Raw genomic sequence first — 8,834 nt, forward strand, 5'->3', positions numbered from 1 at the left:
AAGCACACACTGTAAAACAAATATTCTTTTCTGTGCTCAAAATCTAAAAGGTTAATGAGGATCTAGCTCCCATATTTTCCGTGGGTTGTTCCCCATAGGGGGAAGCAATTTTTTTTCACCGGAGCTTAGGGGCGCCAATTTTTTTTTGCATCGGGGCGCAAAATTTCTAAATGCGGCACTGACCGCAGAGCATTTATCTAATGACTTAGATTTATAAGTATTAACCGGAGTATCATTGTATTAACATAGTCCGTGGGCGACATCATAACAATCGCTTCTGCCGTAGAACATTTAGGAACAAAATAGTTTATGCATTCAGCATTTATGTATATCGTGGCCACAACTTATAAGGGACCTCGCTACTTCTGTAAATTTCAGTTCAAAAGACCTAAAGTTTTGAAAAAAATAAATTTAGTTTAAATTGCCTGATTTTAATTCTGAAAAAAAGATTTTACTAGGTAGGTAGGTATATACTTTGTTTGTTTGTCTTATTTGATGACTACGATAAATAGTGACAGTCCTTTGTTAGATTTTGTACGAAAAATTATGATTTTTAAAAACTATACTAGTGAGTTGTACCTACCTACTTACTACAATTTACCATACCATGCGAGAAACATGTCTGGGTTTACTATAGCTTTACCGTATGCATGATTATACATATTTTCATGTTCACTACTCACACATTTGAAAACGCACACGAACAAGATAATATAACGTCTCAAGGTAAACACATGTATACCATGAAAGTACTAGGCATTAACATAGTTTTATAATGTTAAACAGGTTACGTTGATTATATGCAATTATATAAATATACTTAATACACTTGGCGCTTAATTAATTGGCGCAACTAAGGGGGCTTAGCCCCCCTGACTAAGATTTAGCTCTACCCCACAAGTATACCTTATTGAGTCAGATATAAACCCCCTATGAGTTAGGTATTTTAAATTAATAGTTTTTGTAAGATAGCCCTGTAGAATAGTCGGATTTTGTTAAGTTTTTAGGGTTCTGACGGTTCCGTACGGTAAAACGGGACCCTATAACTAATAACTAATAAGGCTCCGCTGTCCGTCCGTCTGTCTGTCACCAGGCTGTATCTCATGAACCGTGAAAGTTAGACAGTTGACATTTTCACAGATTATGTATTTCTGTTGCCGCTATAACAACAAGTACTAAAAATTCTAGAATATATATTATAAGCCTGTGTTGTCGACCCGTGGCGTATTTAGGGGGGTGTCCTCCATGTCTTGTATTAGAAAACTATTTAGAGTTAAGGAAATTCCTCAAAATAGATATGAAAAAATGTATAAATTGTCAAAAATAGATGCTTGTGTGCAGTGGCGCCGAACTATATTTTCAAAGGGGGGGGGGGGGCAAGTAAAAAGTTATACGGACCACCACCTCCGTTTACGCTTGCTTCAGTGCTGCATATGTATACATTAATAGCTTTTTAGGAACATAATTCATAAGTAGTTTGCTGGGGTACCTACGGACCCCCACGACCCCACCCACCGAAAAAAAAGGGGGCGGTTGCCCCTCTTGGGTTATAGGTTCGGTCCACTGCTTGTGTGTTGTCATATTATTGTCTTAATGTCTTCATTAATCGGTAGTCCATACCTTATATCATAAGTATTCATAACGCACGTCTGCACCGCCTAAAATAGTAGAACGTGTGACAATTATCATCAAACAAACTCCCACCTCTACCGGTGCCGCCATAATGGCTGAACTAAGTTATATTAGTGTGCTCGGTGGACTGGTGGACACAGTTTCGCAAGAGCACAAACCATAGGCGTAGAATGTTGGGGGCTAAGGGGGCTATAGCTCCCCAGAATTCTATTAATCCCCCGGAAATCTGTTTAGTCCCCTGTATAAAAGTATACTGTTTTATACATCCATATTATGTGAGAACTGAAAAAAATTTCTATTATTATAGCGAATAAAAAAATGGCTTAGAATTTAAATGCAACACAATTATAATTTTTTTTCTTGCAATCATTAAATTTACCTCAACGCCTCAACCAAATATTCATATTTTTACACTAGAAAAGTAAACAAAATAAATTTATAACTAAGATCGTCTGTGTAATACAATAGGTACATTTATATGACTATTATTTTTACAAACTCCATTAGCTATAATTGGTTTAATTTATAACAAAAACGTTACATTTGATATTTTTTTTTTATTTTTTGTTTGTTAAAAAGATTAAAATTATAATAAAAACAAATTTAAGTGCATACGATTATTTAGAAATAATAACAAGTGGTATTTTTAAAATTTTTTTCCAGACATTTTTTACTGTAAAAACAAATAAGATAATTTACATAATATTAAAATGTTTATTATAAAATATCTATTTCCTTTAAGCGCAATGCTTGTATTGGTGGAAGATAGTTATATTACATAAAGATGAAATTATATACTAATAAATACTACAACTTAATTATATAATATCATGAAACAATTAGCCAAATTAAATACAAGAAAATCAATAGTGTTACAATTTAAATCTCTGTTCACACTATATTGTTAGTTTCATTCTTTATTTTTACATATTATTTCCTAACATTTAAATTATTAATGAAAAAACCACAAACTATTATTATATAATCTATCTAAATATATAAGAATCTAACTTGATTTTGGAGACGAAGGAAACCGGTTTGTTTGTTTATTTATTATTATTATTATTAATTATTTATTTATTTGTTTGTACTTGCATTTTTCCATTTGAAATATATATTATTCATTGAACAGATAATTTATTGTGACATTTTTTTCTACCTTATCTCTATTCTATAATAAAAAGAATAAAATTTACCACTTCTGTGGTTGAATTCAAAATGTAGTATATATAATTTTCAGAAATTAGCAATAACAATAACTACAATATGTAATTATTAGGGAGCGGATGTTTATGCTCCAAAAAAATTAAAAATATGCATGCAATTAAGCTCTAAAAAATATAAAAATATGCTTAGAATTTATTAAAAATAATGCACCAATAAAATTTTTATTTAAATTTATTTTGTTTATTAAAAATTAAAAAAATATATAGGTATCAAATAATTATTCATTAAATTAAAACTTTAAAAAGAACTGTTGTATAGTACATAATATATATAACTGTTGTATAGTACATAATGTATAATGATACCTAATCACCCTTAAATTAACAAAATCTTATGGGACTTTTCTTATTTTATTGTATTCACTATTCAAAAACTAATAACCGTAGGTACCTACTTGAAATTTTCACCAAACTTTTTTATTTTATTATTTTATACTCATGAAAATTAAAAATTGAAATTAACTATTTATAGAAATATTCATTTTTTAAAGTATTATTTCAATAAATGTCAATATATTTCTAAATTTACTTATCTAGACAGGTAGACACCTCCCTACTGTTCAGCAGATTAGTACGCACTTGCAACCTTGCTAACTTTTTTATATATAATATTAGTGCAGTGGGCACTACTTTGTGATTTATCTTAAAATTATAAATATGTAGCCCCCTCCACCACAATGAAAATTCCTTATTGGACAAATTTATTATTTACGAACAGTGAAATTTATGTATAGGATTACAATTACTTTAAGATTGTATGAAGTTATTTGAAAATGTAGAAAGGGCCAGATAAAATTGATTGAATGATCAAAGGTGATTCGTATGGTAATTGGTAAATAAACAAATTTGTGTAACTATAATGTCATATTCGGTAGGTACCTACTATATTTTGTAAAAATCTAATTTGTCAACACATTTGATATTTTGTAAAAAACATTGTCAACATTAATGCCTCGAACACATAGAACGCGGTACGTTGCGGCGGGCTGTGATATCTTATATTTATATATGATTATCGCGACGGTCAAGGTCAAATTCTGTATTTAATTACAGCCGTATAGCAGACCGTCGTGACAAGACTGCGTTCTGTGTGCTCGGGCCATCATAGTTCATAATATGGAATAAAAATATAATGATGTTGGAAGTTTGAAAAAATTTGAAATTTGGAACTGAATTGATATCTAAACAAAATATAAGTACTTACGTTATAATATAATTATTATATACCTATTACAATACTCTTATTACCTATTAATTTATATTACCAAAAATTATAGAAATGATAACAAAGTTGTAATGCGACAAACGCGTTTCGTTTGTTATTATCGGTAATTACTAATTACCTACATAATATTCAAAAACAAGCAATAATTAAATAATTTTACTTTATCATTTTTTTCCTATCTCCGTACCTATAGTTTATTTGTGAATTTTAATTAAGAAACGTCACGTAAAATTATTACGAGCGTCGAGCACCCCACCATTGTCGGGTCGTAATCGCGATAGCCGACGTTTGTTTTGTTATTTTTTCTCTTCTCTCTGTCAGTAGCCAAAGCTAAACACACACAGAACCACTGACACGTTTTTTGTGTTGCGTACGTTTTTCTTTCGTCTATTTATTATTGTTTTCTCGTGAAGTTGCCACAAAAAAATGGAGTCGTCACTTGGAAACACTTTCCCGTGCTAGTGAGCGCTGCCGGACAAGCTAAGCCATCTAAGGTGGTCGGTCACGACAGACATCCCGAATCCATTATACACAACAACAAAAAAGGTAACCAAAATTATTATATTTTCTGCCCATATGGCACCATCTATTTTGTCATAGCTGGACGTACATTTCGTTCAAAGAGCGAAACGTCGCAAAGTATTTAATATTCTTTATCAATTCGATTAAAAAATATTTCTATTATTTATCAATTATCTTATCAATAAAATATTACAACACACAAAATGATATGATGCAAGGTGTCATTGATATAAAAACACCTTGAAATTATGCTAAGAAATAATATCAAAAAATAAATTTTATACAGATCTATTTACATAGACCTTATACCACAGATTATAGAAACAAATGCACTTTACCACGCCCCTCACGAATTTCGATTTTTTTTTTTTTTAAAGACGTGTATTTCAACGCTGATTTCGAAACTGTTTGAATTTTTGTGCGGAAACCATTATTTTGGAAGTTATAGCCTTCCAAAGTTTACGATTTTACGTTTATACGCATGCGCTCAACACCACTATACATTACTGCCGCGCGGAGCGTGTATAACCTATTTAAATTCTTTTTACGGGGACAATTATTTTAAAATTGAAATTCAATCGGACTTAGTTTCGAAGTTATAGCTTTATGAAGTTCGCTATTTTATGATTTTTGCGCTTTTGCGCGTCACTAGTTAACTGCGCCTATTACGAATATTAATTTTTTTTTCGAAACCTTTGTTTTTCAACGAGTTAAGAACGACAGTGCAAACAAAATTAGATAGCCAGACTTCGTTTTGAAGCTATATGCTCAGGCAGTTTCGAATTCTAAGTTTTTACGCATACGCTCAACGCTCTATAGAAGCTCCCTATGCCTACCGGCTCCGATTCAATAAACGTTTTAAGCAATGTTTGCCAATCAAATAGTTGTTAAAACAGTAAACATGTATAACTTAAATATTTTAATTTTAAAAAAATCTGATTCTATACTGCATTGCCAAATATGGTGAAATACAATATATGCATTAAATTTTGTTTTATAGTGGTGTTTATTAATAAATATATATTATATTAAACATAAGTAAACTGATTATTCTGTTTAAGGTACCAGTATAGCAAGCGACACAAAATTAGTCAAATTGATAACATATAAAAAAACACTAACTGTTATATCAAGTAAAAAACATTTAATTTGGATTCAAAATACAATAGAAAAAAAAAATATACACGGTTTAAAAAGAACTAGATGTCATTGTTAAAGGTTAGTATTATAAATTAATGAATAGTTATGAATTGTAAGTTAGGTATATTAAGTAAATTAACAAAATTATAATTTCACATTAGATTTTAAAAATTTACAAACAAACTATTGTAAAACAGTTTACTTAACACAACAATTTATTTTTATATAAAGTTTTAGTATTTTTGTCTCAAATTACTTATAATTAACATTTTAGCAAATTATCTTGCTAGGTACTTCCAAATATTAATGTACCTAATAAGTGCATGGACATCATAAATTGTAAATTATTCAAGTTAATAAATTAATGTATCATGTAACTTTTGAATAACTATATTAAATAATGTTAAGTGCTATCACTGGATGTCTTACATACTCGTATGTATCAATGTAGTGTTTTAGATATAAAATGTTTTCTAATTTACCTCAAATCCTCAAGCCATTGATTGAAAAATATATTCTCTTATTTTAAAAGTAAAACAAAAAAACTAAAACATACAAATAATTGTTACAACTTATAACTCAATTAAAGAATATTTAATTTTTTATTTGTAATTAATAGGTACCATTTCTTTTACAATTAGCTTATGACAGTATATAAATGTATTTAAATTTTGCCGATAATAGTATGACTACTAAAAACAAGGTGTTCTATTAGAAGCATTTAACTTAATTTATTATTTTAAAAGTTGTTTAAATAGTAGAATTCTATTATATAACTTAAATTTTAATTATTTTCAGTTCTTTACTGCAATCATTGATTTTATAATACACAGATAAAAGCTATCTTATTGTTAATATTGTAAGCTAGTACGCTACTAATTGCTGTCAGCTGCTAGGTTTGTTATATCCGTTTGCATTAAGTGCAATGTAAACAGATACAGCCTCGGATACAGCCAACCTAGCGGCTGACAGCAAATAGTAGCTTCCAATATTAACAATAAGAAATATGTACGTCGTTACAAATTTAACGCCGCAATGCTAAAAAAATTACGCCATAATAATTTGCACATATTATATAATGATGATTTGCAATGTTATAACTTATGTAAGGACTCCCGTTAACTGGGGGAGATAGTGTCATGGGTCTATGAAGAATCTGTTTATTTTAAGGTGTCAATGTAGAATACAACATAACCGCTTGTACTAAGCTTCCAAACCAATAAAAACAGTAGATTGAAAATTCTAAAAAAAAATGTTGGATTCAAATACCAAGGTATACTGAAGCATGCAACATACTTTTAATGGAACAAATCGTCTCCATTAAATGTTTATGTAAGTAATTCATAAGTGTTAGAAAAGGATTTATTGTACGCAGTTTGTATCTAATAAAATATTTTATGTGGTCGATTTTAATAAACTACATACCAAAGAGGAATATGATTATTTTTCTACTTTTTGTTATATTTTTATTTTTGAAGATAAGCAGGTTCTTATTTAAATTACTTACCTATTATAGTTTTTTTTAACATAAATATGTTTTTAGGCTGGATACACGATAAAATGTTAATAAATTATTTAAATAAAATACAAGTGATAGGTAACGTAACATTAATTTGAACTGTATACCTAATATATTTTTAGACTTCAAAATAAAGTCCAAATTCAGGTTAATGTGTTAAGACAGATATTAAATGATTGCATGATGGTCAGACTCTAAAGAGTCTTAACATAGGTAAGCTAAGATTTTCCTTATGAATCTCCATTTAGTTTAAGTATATTATTTAATTTAATAGTTATGTATGTTTCTGAATTTTTGTTTATTTTAGGAAGTGCAGTTCTTAGCCATAATACTAAACTCAATAAATGTATTATAACGGATATTAATGTTATGGAATCCCTATAAATGCCAACGTGTTCCCACGCATCTCAAATAAAAAGTAAGCAGTTAATATATTTTGTTTATAATGTTATAATTTAACTTAATTAGTTACGATATATAATATATATTTTAAATGTAATTCTGCATTGAATAAATTATTTAATTGAGTAGATGAGATATATGAGGATTTGTACTTGTATAAGTATCCCTGCTATCTGAAGTTATACAGCTTTATAAAAAATAAAATTTCAAAATACTCATAAATAAAGTTAATGCCCTGTGGTAGAAGGTTTTTAATTTCCCCTAACTAGGTGATTATTTTATTATGAACCAATTGCTAGTGCATAAAAAGTTTTAAAGTTGATATAAGTGGTGTATTGGACAAACATTTTGTGGGGTAACCTCGTTCTACTCCAGTCTGCTCTTCTAAACTTAAAATACATGTAACTCATAACTCATAATCTACCCGTCTTAAAATAAAATAAAAATTGGGAAATTTTAATATTATTTTTATATAATCATATTGGAATACAAAAACAAAACTGTATGTTGTCATATTTAAAAAGGTGGGTAAGTGGATTTCGCTCTGCTGTACAGTAGGTTACAAGTGGGTCACTGTATAATGGATGGTATTAAATTTGAATTCAATGATATAATATCATTGTATAAGAAAAACGATTCTGAGCGGAGACGGTATGTTAGTCTAGGTATAAGACATAATATTATATTAGGTACCTATAATAAATTCCAAATTAATCATATCATAATATTTATTAGGTACTTATAACGCGTTATACATCAACAAAAAACCGTGGTAAAACCATGGATATATAATAGTATACTTTAGAAGTTTCAAGTACCCACGAATAATATTATACAATCACAACAAAATAACTAAAAGAGTTATCCTAGGTTTTTAATATGTAATTTCGTCCAAATTTGTACTTAAAATTACTATAAAAATAAACTGTTTAAATGTATATTTTAGATTTTTTGGTAACAGAATTAATTACTTACGTGGAATCTTGTTTTAAATTTTCAATTCTTAGATACAAAAATTGAACATTTTATAAATTTTTAACTACAAAATAATTTTTCAAATTAAAATTTGATAAATTTTGTCCAAATTTGATCTTTAAATGCTTATAAAAAAAAATTGTGCCTATGTATTTTTAATATTTTTCAACTGATATTGTAACAATATATCAGG

At 28.6% G+C, this 8,834-nt stretch overlaps 1 long non-coding RNA gene across 1 annotated transcript; it reads left to right on the forward strand.

The window, feature by feature from the left end:
* Positions 1 to 4,146: 4,146 nt before the first annotated feature.
* On the forward strand, positions 4,147 to 7,664 carry LOC107884367. Its single transcript, XR_003838624.1, has 4 exons — positions 4,147 to 4,629; positions 5,667 to 5,823; positions 6,916 to 7,077; positions 7,572 to 7,664. It is a non-coding gene; the product is annotated as an uncharacterized LOC107884367 (long non-coding RNA).
* Positions 7,665 to 8,834: the final 1,170 nt, after the last annotated feature.

The sequence above is a fragment of the Acyrthosiphon pisum genome, chromosome X (assembly GCF_005508785.2).
Source record: "Acyrthosiphon pisum isolate AL4f chromosome X, pea_aphid_22Mar2018_4r6ur, whole genome shotgun sequence".
In the NCBI taxonomy this organism is placed as follows: domain Eukaryota; kingdom Metazoa; phylum Arthropoda; class Insecta; order Hemiptera; family Aphididae; genus Acyrthosiphon; species Acyrthosiphon pisum.